The sequence below is a fragment of the Bos javanicus genome, chromosome 17 (assembly GCF_032452875.1).
Source record: "Bos javanicus breed banteng chromosome 17, ARS-OSU_banteng_1.0, whole genome shotgun sequence".
Classification (NCBI taxonomy): domain Eukaryota; kingdom Metazoa; phylum Chordata; class Mammalia; order Artiodactyla; family Bovidae; genus Bos; species Bos javanicus.
This window is the reverse complement of record NC_083884.1, coordinates 13,812,626-13,829,687: the sequence shown is the minus strand read 5'-3', so window position 1 is coordinate 13,829,687 and position 17,062 is coordinate 13,812,626. Positions and strand designations below refer to the sequence as shown.

At 43.4% G+C, this 17,062-nt stretch overlaps 1 non-coding gene across 1 annotated transcript; it reads left to right on the top strand.

The window, feature by feature from the left end:
• Nucleotides 1-1,089: 1,089 nt before the first annotated feature.
• On the top strand, nucleotides 1,090-1,163 carry TRNAG-UCC (transfer RNA glycine (anticodon UCC)). Its single transcript has one exon. It is a non-coding gene; the product is annotated as a tRNA-Gly (tRNA).
• Nucleotides 1,164-17,062: the final 15,899 nt, after the last annotated feature.

Below are 17,062 nucleotides of genomic sequence, written 5' to 3'. Positions count from 1 at the left end.
TCAGAATAACAGAATAAAGAGCACAGCCTTAAAAGAATTCCTATCAGACTTTCATCCCATCTATTCAAACCTCTCACTGCATGATTCAAGGCAAGTTATGCCACTGTTACGGGTCTCAGTTTCCTCATTGGTGAAATGGGAATAGTATTTACTTGTAGGCTTTGGTTAACACCATTTCTCTACCAACAGCAGCCCTCTAAGACTTAAGAAATTTAGTTAAATTTGGTCCAACTCTTCAGCCTGTGACCATTAAAATCCCCTTCTATAACTTCCTGTAATGTCCCATGGCCATAGCAATCTCTACTTTGATATCTCTATACTCATCAGGCAACTTCAGCATATCAATCTGGAGGGAAGCCTCAGGCCCTTGCAGGTTCACCAAGTTTTCTGACCCAGACATTGCATCAGTTTCACAAATGTATTTGAGATTTAGAGGGAAGGGCTAATAGAGCACCCTGAGCCCAGGGTTTCCCACCTCACCGGTTCCACCTCCTATCTCCCTCTTGTCTTTGTCTCCTTTTTTCTCTGGTTCATTGACAACCTAAAAAACCACCCCTCTACTTGTTCAGAGGAGTTCTGTCCCACCTACATCCTCCCACTGTCTCACCTTGCCAGGCACTTGAGTATTATTCTGGAAAGACAGATTCTTAAGAGAATTTCTGGTAAATGACTTTTTTTTCATGAACTACATGAAAAATTTTTAAATGACTAAGTATAGATGGTGGGCTTCCCTGGTGGGTCAGATGGTAAAAAGTCTTCCTGCAATGCAGGAGACCTGGGTCGGGAAGATCCTTTGGAGAAGGGAATGGCTACCCACTCCAGTATCCTTGCCTGGAGAATTCCATGGACAGAGGGTCACAGAGTCAGACACGACTGAGTGTCTTCAAACAAGCTTACTTTACATAGACGGTAGCTGCTGTTATCAATATCTTTATTATGATTATTCATTGGTGCAGATATTCTGTTTCTTAATATGCAAAAAAAACATGCCTTTAACTCTTTATTTAGGCTCTGGAACCATCAGAGTCTCTCTGATCTAGGATGACTGCATTAGTTAGCTTCTTTGCTTAAACAAGGAACCTCAGGAATTCCCTGGTGGTCCAGTGGTTAGGACTCTGTGCTTCCACTGCAGGGGGCACAGGGTTCGATCCCTGGTTGGGGAACTAAGACTCCACAAGCTGTGCAACTCGACCGAAAAAAAAGAAAGAAACTCAATTGATAATAGCTTTCAAAACAATGGTTTATTTTTTCATTGACATTTCTCGGGAACTCCAGGTCCACCGCAGCTGTGTTTTTAGCAGAGGGTAAGCAATGGCCCTGCTCCACGTGTCTTCACATTCGGGAACTCAGATTAAAGAAGCAGCCCCTTACATCAGAAATGCCAGCCTCACAGCAGAAGGGAAAGAAGTTCAGAATAAAACACACAAGGGCTCTCAAGCCTTCTGCTCAAACATGACGTAGAGGATGCCCACTCACATCCTATTGGCTGAAGAATTCCCGTTGCTAAGCTCAATGTCAATGAGATAAAGTGGAGACTGAACACACAAGTGGATAATGGCCAGACCTACGCAATAAAACCCTGACCTCCAACCTCGGCAGCAACTGGCCCAGGAAGCCAAACCACAACATCTGTAGCAGTCAGCTCCACATGGTCAGCGCTTGGTCAATGATTGCCAGATTTTTTTGCCCCTGCTTCCAACTCAGGATTGACCAGAGAAGCCAAATATCCTCCCAAACCAATCACACAACATTCCCCGTTTCCAGCGAGCCTGCCTCCAGGGTCTCCATGCCAACAACCTCAATCGGTATACCTGAAGCCTTCCTTTTCTTTCACTGTAAAATAGCTCTCCTGCTCCCTTGCCTGCCTTTGACTCTCTGCCAAAGGCAAGTGATGGAGGCTGACTGCCTTGCTATGTAACAGCCTCTGAATAAATAGCCTCTGTTTGTTCTCCTTTGGGTGGTCTTTGCTTCTTTCCGCAAAGTACACCCTTCCTATGGTGGCAGGGAGGATGGGGAGGGTTCCTGCAAATCACATGGCAATGAGTGAGGATGAACGAATCATCTTCTTTAAGGAAAAGGGAGAGTAGTTAGAGAGGGGACAATGCCACAGGCTACCTTAGTCCACCCTCTGGATCATGGAGAGTTGCGCTCATCCTCCGCACATGTGCGCAATTCCATCCAATCACGCTCAAAAGTCCAGGCTCTCCTAATTGTCTCTATTCCATATCTGGGTAGGTCTAGTCTCTGTTCAGAGACATGGACTAAACCACAAGTTACAAACACAAGACATAGTAGTATCTCAGAAACATGATAACAGTAAGAAACACCCTTCAGAAAGAAAGGGAGATACGTACTGGTCACTTACCGATAACAATGCTAACCTCCGGGGCAAAATGTTGCAAAGGCCTCCTCCTCAGTGGAGAGTAAGTGCTCCTGGATCCAGCACTAGTTCTACTTCCTACAAGTCATTCTCTCCATGGCTCTTGCCTCTGCCCTCTCAGAGGACCTTCTTTTGTTATTATCCTCCCTGACCTCATCTGCAGAGGCCACTGGACAGTATCCCCTCCTTTGTGGCCGAGCACTGCTAAGGACACTTGCTGAAACGGTGAAGAAGACTTTATTCAGGACCACTTCGATTGTTGCTGAGACTCCTGATGTCGAGACTCCTGAAATAGGGGAGAGAAATTGGGCTCAGTTTGCAGATAGCAAGCACAAGTAGGGATTTACGGTCAATAAGCAGAATGAGGGGGTCAGTGGGTGGAAAATTACTAAGAGGAAGACATCAAGGCGAGAGGTACTTGCAAAAACAAGGTAACATGGTTTTTGCTGAAGGCAAGCCAGGGTGATCAGATATCAAGGGTGGGAGACGAGGGATTGTTTGACCCAGATATTGAGGGTGATTCCTCCCAGAAATGGGAGGAATTCTTGCTAGAGTGGAGGTGGGAAGGGGAACTAGTCAAAAAGAGGGCTGCTGAGGGTCTTTGTCAGCATCCTTCTCAGCCTGCTTTCTGCCTGTAGATATTCAGGGACCCAAAGGTTTGCTTTTATGTTTTGAACAGTCTTTTCTTTTTTTCTTCTAATTCAAGCTGGTAGCTCTTTTGACGATCTCTTGATCTCTCTCTCTCTCTCCCCCCTCACACCTCACATACACAAAATACTCTTGGCTTTATACCTATTTGATTCCAGTTAGAGCCCTGTGCCACACCCACGGTTTTTTTTCAAGACAGTCCTCTGCGCCTTCCCTTATAGGTAGTTCAAGATTGTTGGTCTTTTATCAAATAGGCCTGCCCTTCTCTCTTTTCTCTGATCCACTCTGTCCAGTTGAGACAATTTCTTTGCAGGAAGGGGATGCCATAATATATTTAGAGATTTTAACAAGGGATGTGGTCATCATGACCTTTGACCAAGATTAAGTTGTAATTGACCGCTGTTACTCCCAGAACTCAGAGCATTTCTGCTGCTGCTGCTAGGTCACTTCAGTCGTGTCCGACTCTGTGCGACCCCATAGACGGCAGCCTACCAGGCTCCCCCGTCCCTGGGATTCTCCAGGCAAGAACACTGGAGTGGGTTGCCATTTCCTTCTCCAATGCATGAAAGTGAAAAGTGAAAGTGAAGTCGCTCAGTTGTGTCCGACTCTTAGCGACCCCCATGGACTGCAGCCTACCAGGCTCCTCTGTCCAGGGGATTTTCTAGGCAAGAGTACTGGAGTGGGGTGCCATTGCCTTCTCCGAAAAGCATTTCTAAATTTTATCTTTTACTGGTTGATGGAAGAAATGGTTAGATATTTCAACCCTGCAAATCTCAACACTTCTAAATTCTCTTTTCCCTCTCATCCCAGCTTACATAATTCTTTTCTGAGTTCACTACTTTCCAGTTACTTGCCTAATCTAATCTATCTAATAGTAATTACGGCACTTCAGGGACATTCTGTTTTACAACATCTTAACCGAAAGTCATGGGTACATTCAGTGTATTTCTGTCTTCAAATGATTGTGGATGGACAATACACCAAATAATCATCATTCCATATCATATTGGGTAGGCCAATTAATTCGTTCAGGTTTTTCCATATGATGTGACAGAAAAGCCCAAAAGAACATTTTGGCCAATCCAGTAGATTGCCATTCTCCCCCATCTTTAATTAAACTTTTCTTGCCATATACTGACCAAAAGCCAATGCCACTTCTTGTAAGATTTTCGTTAGGACAGCTTTGCTATAATAACAAATGATCCATCAAATCTCTGTGATGTATCAAATAAAGGCTTTTTTTGGGCACTAGTGTTACATGTAGGCTGCAGGTAGGTTGCGCGTCTGCTCCGCAGGACTTCTCATTCTCAGATTCAGGCTAGGGAAGCAGCCCTTATAAAGGATATGTCATCCTCAGTGGCAAAGGGAAGTAAATCGGTGGCATAGGTAAGACTGAGTTGTAAATATAAATGCCAACTATTTATATCTGAGCACATCTGCTCAGATATGATTGGCCAACATAAGCCACATGGCCAAACCCAATACCAATGGGACAAGGAAGAATACTTCTTTTTTTTTTAATTAATTAATTTTTTTGGCTGCATGGGGTCTTTGTTGCTTTGTGTGGGCTTTCTCTAGCTGCAGACTGGGGGCTACTCTTTGTTGTGGGGCTCCAGCTTCTCATTGCCATGGCTTCTCTTATTGTGGAGCATGGGCTCTTGGCTCTTGGATTTCAGTAGTTGTGGCTCAGGGGCTTAGTTGCTTCTCCATGTGTGGAATTTTCTGGGACGGAGGGATCGAGCCCGTATCCCCTGTATTGGCAGGCGGATTCTTACCCACTGTGACACCAGGGAAGCCTGGAAGAATACTTCGTAACCAGTGGGAAATGCAGGGTAAAAACGTAAAATCTTCTCATAAGGAAAGGAGACTAAGTAATTGGAGAAATATTAAATAATAAAATTGACCACATTGGTAAAGAATAGAATTTTTGAGAACTGTGCCTTTTCTCAAAGCAAAAGAATTAATGAAAGAGTTATAAAAAAAATCATCACTAACATTGTGATAAGGAGAAGAATGCTTATGTATTTACTTATTTGGCTACACCAGCTCTTAGTCGCGGCATATGCAATCTAGTTCCCTAACCAGAGATCGAACATGGGCCCTCTGCAGCAGGAGGACAGAACCTCAGCCACTGGGCTACCAGGGAAGTCCTTCCTTTTGCTCTTGATTGCTTTGTTTTCTCTTCTTCTCTAGTCATCCATAAAGTGTAATATGTTGTATGGAATAAAAGAAAAACTGTTCCCCATCTACTCTGCGCATTTTGCATTCCTAAGACAACCAGACCAGGCGGACACTCAGTGGCAACGGAAAGGTAAGATTATAGAGTCCACATTTCAGGGACATAAGCCTATTCCTTCTTCCTGCAACTGATTAACTTTCATCAGCAGACTAGGCCAGTTCCTGGAAGGGCATGCACAGAGCAAGCCCATGGCCACCCTTCCAAAATAAGAGTTCTCAAAGTACAAACGTAACCTACCTACACATCAGCAGCCACATGCCCATCGCCCTCTATGTTAGTCTTTCCCTAGGGTCCAATCTGGGGGGCAGACTCAGCTTTCTTGAACAGGGCAGCTGTTCGTTTATATGTGCCTTTGTGCCAAAGAAGGAAGAAAGGTGTCTTCTCAAGGTGGACCAATTAGAAAAAGCACCATTAAAAAAAAAAAAAAAAAGTCCCTCATTCCCATCTGGCGAATTAGTAAAAGATGCCCCTGTGGGAGAGCCCATGGCTTCACTGAAGAAAGTACCTTTGTGGGATGAAAAAAAATGCACCCCTGGCTCCCGGCAAACGCAGCGCTCAGCCAGGGTTCCGGCTTGGCAAGTGCAACGTGGCTTTGACGGCAGCCCCCACTCACCTCCTGGACCAGGCGCCTTTGTTCAAGCGCACAAGAACACAATTATGAGTGACAGCCCTGCATTTGACATTAAGCATGGGATGCAAAACCCTCATGTAAAACTTGTCCAAATGAATATTTTCCCCCAATAAATTTCATTCTCAGCTGCTGCAGACCAGCGTTGAGTGGTTTAATTAAACTCCCCACTGACATGAGCTGGTCACTTGCATCCATTCTCTATTGAGAAAGGAGCCTTAGGTAACTTAGTGGTGCGGGCACAATAAGACCTTTCTCTTCCATGGAGGTAATATGTCATGTTTAGTGCCCTCTAATGGAGTTATTTATGCGCTTCCTTAATGCAGAAACAAGCTGGTGAGCTGGGGAGTTTAGGTTTTCTTTTCTTCCCCTCTCTTTCATTATCGTTTTGCATTTTCTTCCCCTTTCTGGTTCGATCCTCCACATTCAGCTCTTCCCCCTTTTCTTGCCAATTGCCAGTAACAGTATACTTGAAAATGTTCACAGGATTTTCTCCAGACACCTGCTGTCAAGGACCACGTGTAGGCCTGTCCAGTAAACTGCCTCTCATTAGAGAGATTTGCCATATGCTATTATAAAGAAGTCATTCTTCAGCCACTTTGCTTCACACAGCATCATTCTCAGTGCTGCAAATGTACAGATTATTTCATGTTTCACAACACTCACAAATGGAGTTTTAACAACAAATGATCAACAAACTCAGACTATTTACTTTTGGGAGAAGCCAGTGTCAAAGCATTGCAGCGGCCTGAACTGCAACGTGAGTTCTAATTTTTCACATTTGAACAGTATCCACTTTAGCGATGTGTGTGTTCAAAGTGCAGAAAGAGTGGCTGGTGACTTGTTTTTCTTAAAATATACCTCCGCACAGTAGAAGCAGTCATGAATAATCTAGGGCCACTCATCAGGAGCCACACAAAGTACGTAAAATGGAAAATAAAAGTAAATAAATCAATGTTTTAAAAAGCTGCTTGGTTCTCAGATTTATCAGTGTAATGTGAAAATTTATTTTTTAAATAATATCTTTCGGGGGAAAACTTTGTTAACATTCAAGAAATTCATCTATTCATCAAGCAGATGAGAATCACTGTGCTTGGTTATTTCAGTGTCACCAAACTGAGTTTCTATAGCTTTAATAAGATCGTTATGTATTCAAGCTGCACTGTGATCCTCTTGAGGATTCAAAGAGCAAGTTATGTAGAGATGTGTGCTCCCCAGGCCTTGTCCTTCTCAACTTTATTTGGTGTGAAGATAAAAAAAAAAGAAGGATGTTTTCAATTATTAGTGAGAGAGATCTCAAACCAGACTAGGCAGAATACTACAGAATAGAAATTAGTTCACATATTAAAAGGCCCAGAAGTCAGGAGGGTTGTGAGATTGGTTAAGTCAGTGGCTAATGATATTATCAGTTCACTCCATCTCTCCACTGTTGTTGGCTTTATTCTCAAGCTGGTTGCAAGATGATTTTGGCAGTTTCGGAGCTTGCGTCCTCAAATTACAGATGACAGACTTTTCTGTCCTGTGGATCTCTCCTAGGAGTAAGAAAATGTGTCCAAGAGGCTCCCCTGGGAGTTTCTATATCTCATTTCTGAGTCACCACTGGCCAAAGGAATGGGATTACCCTTCAGTGGACTAGACTCACTGTTGGAGCTGGGGAGGCATCAGTTATCCCCAAACATGTAGCTCCATGGTATCCGGGTAATACTTTCACAAAATTGCACTTTGATAGAAAAGAAGGAAGAACATGGATGCTGAATAAGGAACCAATACAATCCTCTCCGATAGCTAACTCTGCAAATAGCTTAATTAATCTTAGTAAAAGTGCCTCCAACACTACAACTGAAATCTTGATTATAAAAACAAAAAGCTCCATCTTCTCAAGAGATTGTCTAGTTTCTTCATGAGGTTTAATATTAAGAAGAAAAAGAAAAAAGAAAAACCCTATACATTCTTGGGGATGTACTTTTGGAACCCATCAACCTCAAAACTAAGAAATTCCTCACTATCTTTACAGTAGATACTTTGGCTCCTTTTAACTGCTAGGTACTCACCATAGAGAAAACCAAGTGGATTTATGGTCAATATGAAGACACTGAGAGTCTAAAAAATTGTGAATCTTCTCAAAAGATAAGGGAAACATTTCCAGCTTATTATTATACATGATTTTTTCGGACCCTATATTTACAAATCCACAAACTTTTGGATCAATGTGCAAGTATTCTACAAGTTTTTTAAATAGTCTGGGGACTTTCCTGGTGGTCCAGTGGTTAAGACTCTGTGCTCCCAATGCAGGGGGCCCGGGTTCAATCCCTCGTCAGGGAATTAGGTCCCACATGCTGCAACTAAAGATCCCACATACTGTAACAAAGATCAAAGACCCTGAGTGCTACAACTAAGACCAAGCACAGCCAAGTAAATAAATAAATATTTTTAAAAAATAGTCTAACATCTTGCTTCTCAAAATATATCCCTTGGACCAGTAGCATCAGTCATCTGGGAGCCTGTTTGAAATGCAAAAATCTCAGGCCCATCCCCAATCCTACAGAATCCACATTCTAACAAGATTCCCGGGAGATTCATAAGCACATTAAAGTTTGAGAAGCACTAACCCCGGGCTGGGCCTGGAGTGGAAGTTACAGTATGTCGCTCTACTAGTGTAAAAGGGGTTTTGTTGAGAGAATTTCCTTTAAGGATCTTTTATTCCTAAAGGAGATTAAAGTACTATATGTAGATGGGGGCCCAGATTTGAAGGCTTGAGACAAACCCTCCCTTAGAGGGAAAAATGCAAGACAGTCCAAAAAGGAGATAGAGGTGTTGAAAAGGGCAGAAGAAAAACAAGAATATTTACGGATATCAAGGGAAGAGAATGCTTCAAGACAGACTGCACTGAAAATTATAGAGAAGTCAAGAAGGGGACACTGAGAACTGATGATTAGATGATTATTTGTGACTATAAGAATGCAACACTGTAGAGTAGCGGGACAGGAATTGGACGTTATGGAGACAAACCAGGCAAAGTAACAGCAATGAAGAGGCAGTTGCTTAGCTCCAGAATCAGATTGTCCAGGTTTGAATAAGGATTTCAACCTTTAAAAATGGCAACTTTGGGCATATTGTTTAATCCTTCTGTCCCAATAAAATAAGGATGATAGGGACTTCTCTGGTGGGTCCGAGGTTAAGAACCCACCTTCCACTGCAGGGGGTTCCGGTTTGATTTCTGCTCGGGGAACTAAAATCCCACATGCTGTCAAGGGGCAACTGTCTGTGCTACAACTACTGAACCCAGGCCCTGGAGCCCTCATGCCATAGTTCGAGAGAAGCCTGTGTGCTGCAACCAAGATCCTGCACACACAACTAACACCCAGTACAGCCCAAAATAAAAAGAGGGCAAAAATGTTCTTAAATACTTGTGTGTGAAAGTCGCTCTGGCATGTCCGACTCTTTGTGACCCCATGGACTGCAGCACGTCAGGTTTCCCTCTCCTTCACCATCTCCCAGGGCTTGCTTAGACTCATGGCCATTGAGTCAGTGATGCCATCCAACCTCCTCACCCTCTGTCGTCCCCTTCTCCTCTTGCCTTCAATCTTTCCCAGCATCAGGGTGCTTGCCAGGCTCCTCCGTCCATGGAATTCTCCAGGCAAGACTACTAGAGTGGGTAGCCGTTCCCTACTCCAGGGGATCTTCCCAACCCAGGGATCGAACCCAGGTCTCCCACACTGCAGGCGGATTCTTTACCCTCTGAGTCACCAGAGAAGCCCAAGAATACTGCACTACCGGAGAAGCCCGTTTAAAAAAAATAAGGATAATGTAAAAATGTCTACATCTTAAGTTGCTATAAAGACAAGAGTAAAGACCTTGTCACAGAGTAAGTGTTCAATAAATATTAGCTATTACTAAAATTATGAAAAAAAATAAAGTTTGAGAAGTACTACTATAAGGCTCCTAGTGCCTAGAGGACACAAACACAGAATGTGAAATCTAGCAACTACAATGTACTGAAATCCACATCATTTCAGCTTTCAACTTGAGGGACCAAGAAATAAATATCATGGACTCAGACAACAAACTCTTGTTCATTTCTAATCTCTGTTCCATTAATCCAAGTATCAAGATTCCATTTAAAGTCATGGACTTATAAACAGGCCAGAAAAAATGTCTGATCCTTTCTTCTGATCATATGAAAGTCTAGACATTTGGACATGGGTTTAATGGTATACTGTGGGAAGACTCAAATCAGAACTTGCTTGGAGTCATTTATATAAATGCTGGCACTATTTCCACCAAAATAGGGACTCAGGGCAATATGGAGGCCAACGCATGGCTGGTGCCCAGTAAATAGCCCCCTGTTAATTTTTTAAAATGATAATAAGGCTAAAGTTACAGACTGAAGTTTGTTCCTATGGTTTGATCATTTGGACAAGTACAGTATGTTCAGTTCAGAGGCTTATCTACCCCACAGTTAGCACACTCCCCTTCTTGGCATTTCTCTCATTTCCTCGAAAAGCCTTTTCTAGAGAAACTTTAGATCAGAAGCCAAAGAAAATGCAGCTCAATTTGCCCTGCTCCCCATGGAGCTCCCAATGACTGAAGGCTTTCATTCCCTTCTCTCCCACATTAATCCTGGCTGTGCCTTAGCCACCGGTGTTGCCCTAGGCTTCACGGTGAGAAAGCAGTGGATTTGCTGGGCTGGTCTAGATGAAGTTAGCAGGCTGCTGCTTCATTTTCATGGGCATTTGTTTTGCTTTTCCTTTATAAATTTTTAAAAAATAATTGTATTTGTGTATTTATTTTGGGGCTGTGCTGGGTCTTCATTGCTGCATGGATTTTCCTCTAACTGCGGAGAGCGGGGTTACCCTTTAGTTGTGGTGCGCAGGCTTCTCGTTGCCATTGCTTCTCTTGGGGAGCACGGGCTCCAGGGCACGGGGGCTCAGTAGTTGTGACTCGTGAGCTCTAGAACTCAGGCTCAGTTGTTGTGGCACATGGGCTTAGTTGCTCCGCAGCACATAGAATCTTCCCCCATCAGGGATCGAACCCGTGTCTCCTGCATTGGCAGGTGGATTCTTTACCACTGAGCTACTAGAAAGCCCTGCTTTTCTTTTTTTGATGCTCTAATTGTTTTGTTTCACTGCACCCTCTTGATGAAAAATATAACAAAATGTGCATAAAGATATGGTCAAGTCTACAAGTGTAAGATCCACGAACGTATCATCCCCCACTTCTCACCCTCTTCCGCCCCTTTGTCCTTCATCTGTTCTTTGTCAACGTTTCCTCCCACATCATGCCATTTTAGAATATTTCACTTCTCTCCTATCTTCCAGCCTATCCCTACTGCAGGTCCTCTGAACATATGACCCTGTCTGCTGCTTCACCCTCAGACATCTGAGGCTGCTAGGTGAGAATTCTTTGGGTTCTGACCACCCACTCCAATTTCTACACATCCTTATTTCACTTCCTTCCTCCAGTCTCTTTGTATCCTATTTTCGGACACTTCCTCCTACCTCTATTCTTGACCCCTTCTGTAGTCGGCTGTATGACAGTCACCTAAAAAGAAATTTCATGTCCTACTCTGTGGAAGTGTACATGTTATCTTATTTGAAAAAAAAAAGGGGGGGGGGTCTTTAAAGATCTAATTAGGTTAGGATCTTGAGACAAGGAGATCATTCTGGATGATCCAAGGTGCCCCGAAATTCAATAACAAGTGTCCTTGTAGGATGTGTAACAAACAGAAGAGGAGAAGACACAAACGCATAGAGGAGATAGTGATGTGAAGATGCTGCTGCTGCTCCTGCTGCTGCTGCTAAGTTGCTTCAGTCATGTCTGACTCTGTGCGACCCCATGGATGGCAGCCCACCAGACTCCCCCATCCCTGGGATTCTCCAGGCAAGAATACTGGAGTGGGTTGCCATTTCCTTCTCCAATGCATGAAAGTGAAAAGTGAAAGTGAAGTCGCTCAGTCGTGTCCGACTCTTAGCGACCCCATGGACAGCAGCCTACCAGACTCCTCTGTCCATGGGATTTTCCAGGCAAGAGTACTGGAGTGGGGTGCCATTGCCTGCTGGTAAAGACTAAAGGGATGAGGCCACAGTCAAGGAGTGCCAAGGAAAGCCAGCCATCTCCAGAAGCTACAAGACGCAAGGTAGGGGGACTTCTCTGGTGCTACAGTGGATAAGAATCCACCTGCCACCGAAGGGGACATGGGTTTGACCCCTGGTTCAGGAAGATCCTTCAATGCCGTGGAGCAACTAAGCCCATGTGCCACAACTACTGAGCCTGCTCTCTAGAGCTCACAAGCCACAGCTATGGAGCCCAGGCACCTACAGCTTGTGCTCTGCAACAAGAAAAAGCAACCAAAACGAGAAGCCCACCCAGGGCACATCCAAAAGGAAGAGACAGGAAGTATGAAAAGGGTAAAGTCAAGAGGGATTGTTATGACGATTCCTTGCGGGTTGGCCTGCTCCTGTATCTTGGGAGTGTCTGTTTAATAAAAAATTTGTCTACTTAAGCTGTAACTTGTCTGCTGTTTTAAACCCTTTTAGTCCGTTGTTCCAAATTTTTGTTGCACTGAGACAAGAACCGAGGGCGAGAAATAAACTGACCTGACACTTAACCAGGAAAATAATTTCCCCCTCATGGGCCCAGATTGGGCAGCTTTGCTAGCAGTGCCTTTCAGATTGGAGGGTGTTTTCATGCAGAGTTCCTCATCTCTGACAGACTGAGACAGGCCTGAGACCTGGGTGGGACCCTTTGCTGCAGTACTGCAAACCTTGCACTTAGACACACCTCTCCTTGAGATACAAAATTCAAAGAAACCATATGGGACTAAAAATAAATGTGTGCATGCACTGGGGCAGTCCTGTACCAAAAGATACAAAATGACAAAAAATAAAATAAAAAACCATTTCTGCCATTTCTGAAGAGCTAGGAGCAAAAAACTGGGTATTAGGAGCAAAAGTAGGGTACTGCACATGCCCCCCTGAACTGAACATCACAAAAGAGGTGGGCAAACCACCTAAGCCACCTCTCCAGACCAACCTCTGGTCACACCCCTACCCTCACCCCATATAAGGAATGAGCTCGCTGCCCCTACCCTGTTGGAGAGCAACCAAGGGAACACGTTACTTATTTTCACTCTCTCCTGCAGCTGGCACAGGGGCCCCAATAAAGCCTTGCTTGAATCATTCATCTGGCCTCTAGTGAATTTCTATGGATTGGGGATGGCCAAGGACCCTAGTCAGTATCAAGACCACTGAATACTTGGTGCTCACTGGGGGGTTCCATATGGTCTCTAAGACTCGGGGAATACGAGGAAGATGCAAACATGCAGCTAATTCTCCTGCTGAGCCATGAGTAAAAGCAACCTGGTTTGGTTCATAGTTTCCTTCTCAGCTGCATTGCCAGACAGCCTAGCAGTGGCATTAGTCGCTGTCACTTTAGAGATTGCTTGGCCTCACGATAATTATTTGCCTAGACAGGGAAGGAAATGGCCATGATACTGAATTTAAAAAGTTTGGCATTGGGTTAGCAGAGGCTGGAATTGGAAATGTTTGGGCAGAGTATCCATCTGAGGGCCTCAATGGGAGGCTGGCCAAGAGCAGAGGTAGCAGAACTTAGAGATCACCGGGTACTTCAGTCACTGAGGAAGACGCCCCTTCTTTGTCTCAAAATCCACACTTCCTGCTGCCCCAGTGCAGGCTCTTGTGATGGAACAAGGTGTACCATTTGTGTTGGCAAAGGCAAACACTCAGGATAGACCAGCAGATAAACAAAAATGATCTTCCTCTTGTGTTAAGTTAAGGCACTATTTGCCAACCCCCACCAAAACCCCAGAATCATTCTAAACTCTTATTTTCTCTCTTCACCTCCCACATCACATTGATGACCCAGTTCTGTCGATTCTAGCTCTGTAACATGTCCCACATATGGCCCTTCCTCTTTTTATTTTTGCCACCTGGCACGTGAGATCTTCCCCTACCAGGGATCAAACCAGTGCCCCTGTAGTGGAAGCACGGAGCCCTAACCACTGGACCTCCAGGGAAGTCTGATATCTTTATCCTCCATTTTATGGCTTTAGTTCAAGCTGTCATCACTTTGTACCAGACTCTTTGTACCATTTCTCTCCTCAAGTCTTCCTTTCTTCCATTCATTACCCGCTTTGCTATGAAACTGATCACATCAGCCCCACACCTAAAACTCTTTGGGGATTCCTATCTGTGAGACAAACCCTGTGCTGAAATATGCCAGATGAAGCCCAGTACAATCCAGCTTCTGCCTATCTCTCATCTTACGCCTTACCCCTCCTACCGTACCACCAAGGACTCCAAGATTGAAACATCTCCAAACTCCCAACTGTGTAAACTGTACACAATTCAATCATAGCCTTGATAGACTTTATTATATTTGTTTTCATGTTTATTCCCCCGTTCCCCCAGCACTAGATTACTAAATCATTAAAGAAAGAATCTCTCTTCTTTCAGTACCTTGCACAGTGCTGAACACAGAGGAAGCACTCAAAAGAAAAAAAAAAAAAAGGAAACTACTTGCTAAATATGTCAATGAATGAAGGGATAAAAATGTGAATCCTCTTTACTGTCTTAGAGCCATGCGGGGCATGCTGGAATGAACCCGGCACCTCTTCCTAATGCATCAAATTTACACAATGGGAAGTCATTTTAAACATTTTACATTAAAGTAAGCAAGGACTTGTTATGAATCATAGTATAAATGTTGCATTAATATTGGAGGTAAAGTATTCAAAGAAAATTTGAATATGATTTGGACCAGTTTGGGCTGGACTTTCTCAGGACAGATGAATTCAGAGTTCATGGTCAGGTACCACTGAGGGAACTTTAGTGTAAAATTTCAGAAGTCATGTTAGAGGATTGTATGCATTGTAAGTAATAAAATGGAACTCATGATATAGATAATGCTACCAAGTTCAGAAAGTCAGTGATGACAATTCAGAGAACCAAGTTTGTTTAGGGGGACTCCAGTATTGCCTGCATTCTTGCTTCTAAGCTGTAGATAATCATCATACGAACTAAGGAAAAAGTTGAGCCCTAAAGTTTGTGAAAAGCCTAAGTTGAAACAGATTAAGTAAAATTTTAAAATAGTTGAGCATGTCTGTATGACACAAACTACTTTTAAGAAACTGGGAATCTGCAAAAGAGAAGGGCATCACCTCAGCCAGAAAGATGAAGGTCTGGATTTGTATCCAAAATAGACTCCAATAGACTCCAAGACAGTTCTTTACACCAGGCTTCCCTGGTGGCTCAGATGGTAAACAATCTGCCTGCAATGCAGGTGACTTGGGTTTGATCCCTGGGTCAGAAAGATCCCCTAGAGAAGGGAATGGCTACCAACTTCAGTATTCTTGCCTGGAGAATTCATGGACAGAGGAGCCTGGCAGGCTATAGTCCATGGGGGTCTTAAAGAGTCTGCAGACTGAGTGACTAACACTTTCACTTTTCACTTTTTTCATGTATATATACACACACACACACACACACATATAAACATATTCACCATAGAATTCTTTTAACTATAAAATTCTATGGCATTTAATGTATAGCTTGAATTACAACCATATGATCCCCTAACTTTTCCTAAATACTAACATTTTTATATCCCTGATTTCAGACCAAGTTCAGAAAGTCAGTGATGACAATTCAGAGAACCAAGTTTGTTTCGGGGACTCCATCGTTGCCTGAATTCTTGCTTCTAAGCTGTAGATAATCATCATACAAACTAAGGAAAACGTTGAGCCCTAAAGTTTCTGAAAAGCCTAAGTTGAAACAGATTAAGTAAAATTTTAAAATAGTTGAGCATGTCTGTATGACACAAAATACTTTAAAGAAAAAAATTTTTTAAGGTTCATCTATTGCAGAATCTTTTTTTAAAGTTCTTTTTGCTATAAGAAAAAATTATCCAAACAAGTTTAGCTCCATGAGATCAATTGTATATTCTCTCCCTGCTAGCTTAGAATCCATTCAGAGATCAATTTATACATGAGTGGATGTGTGTATATATTTTGTGTGTGTGTCAGTATTTATGAATATCTAGCAAGTAACATTGCTGCTTTATGACACTTCTTCAACTATTAGTAAATAACTAAGTGGCCACAAGAGTTCAAAAACAAAACCAATCCAAAAACAGAGGGTGGAGGCAGCTGAAAAATGTTAAGTTGCTCAGAAGACTATCTTGAGTTGATGCAAGAGGAAAATCAGAACATTTTCTTAAAAAGAAAAAAATGACAGGAAACAGAGCATGCAACTTCAGTGCTCAACTTGTGCCTAATCTCTTTGTGTGGGATTTTTTCATTCCAACACGTACCTCCCAGGACAAGCACAACAGCAGTCCCTAAATCATGTTCATCTTCTGAAGATGATATGTAATAAACACAGCCTTCCTTAAGGAGCCATGCGGGTCAGGGCAAAACACAGTGTGTATCACCCATCTTGCAGATTTGAAATGTTTATACAGATAATATCTAGCGGAAATTGACACTGACGGCCACCTTGCTGAAGAAAAGAAAGGATGCAGATGGAACCAAAGAACACGTGACTTGGGGAATCGGGAAGGAATAAAGGGACCCTCTATAACTGCTGCATGCTGTATAGATTTTATGTGTGGTTTATTCCCCTTTTCACTGGGTAGCAAGCACCTACTTTGCCCACTGAGAAAATTCTGGTGCCAGGCCCTCACGGCATCAATATATGAACCCACCAAATGTCAAGTTCCTGTCAGAGCAATGTACAAAACATATTTTGTGGCAAATATGGCGTGTGAAGGGCCCCTCAGATTTCTCTTCCTATTCCATTCAACGTGTTGGGTGATACAATCTCGTAGAATCAGGGTACTTTTCCTGGCAATCCAGTGGTTAAGACTCCACACTGCCAATGCAGGGGGCATGGGTTTCATTCCTGGTCAAGGAACTAAGATCCCACATGCCACACAGCGTGGCCAAAAATGAAAATAATTTTAAAAGTGCTGTTGTTGCGACCCCATGGACATTAGCCCGCCAGGCTCCTTTGTCCATAGGATTCTCCAGGCAAGAATCCTGGAATGGGTTGCCATTCTGTTCTCCAGGGGATCTTCCCAACCCAGGGGTCAAACCCTAGTCTCCTGCATTGCAGGCAGATTCTTTACTGTCTGAGCCACCAGGGAAACC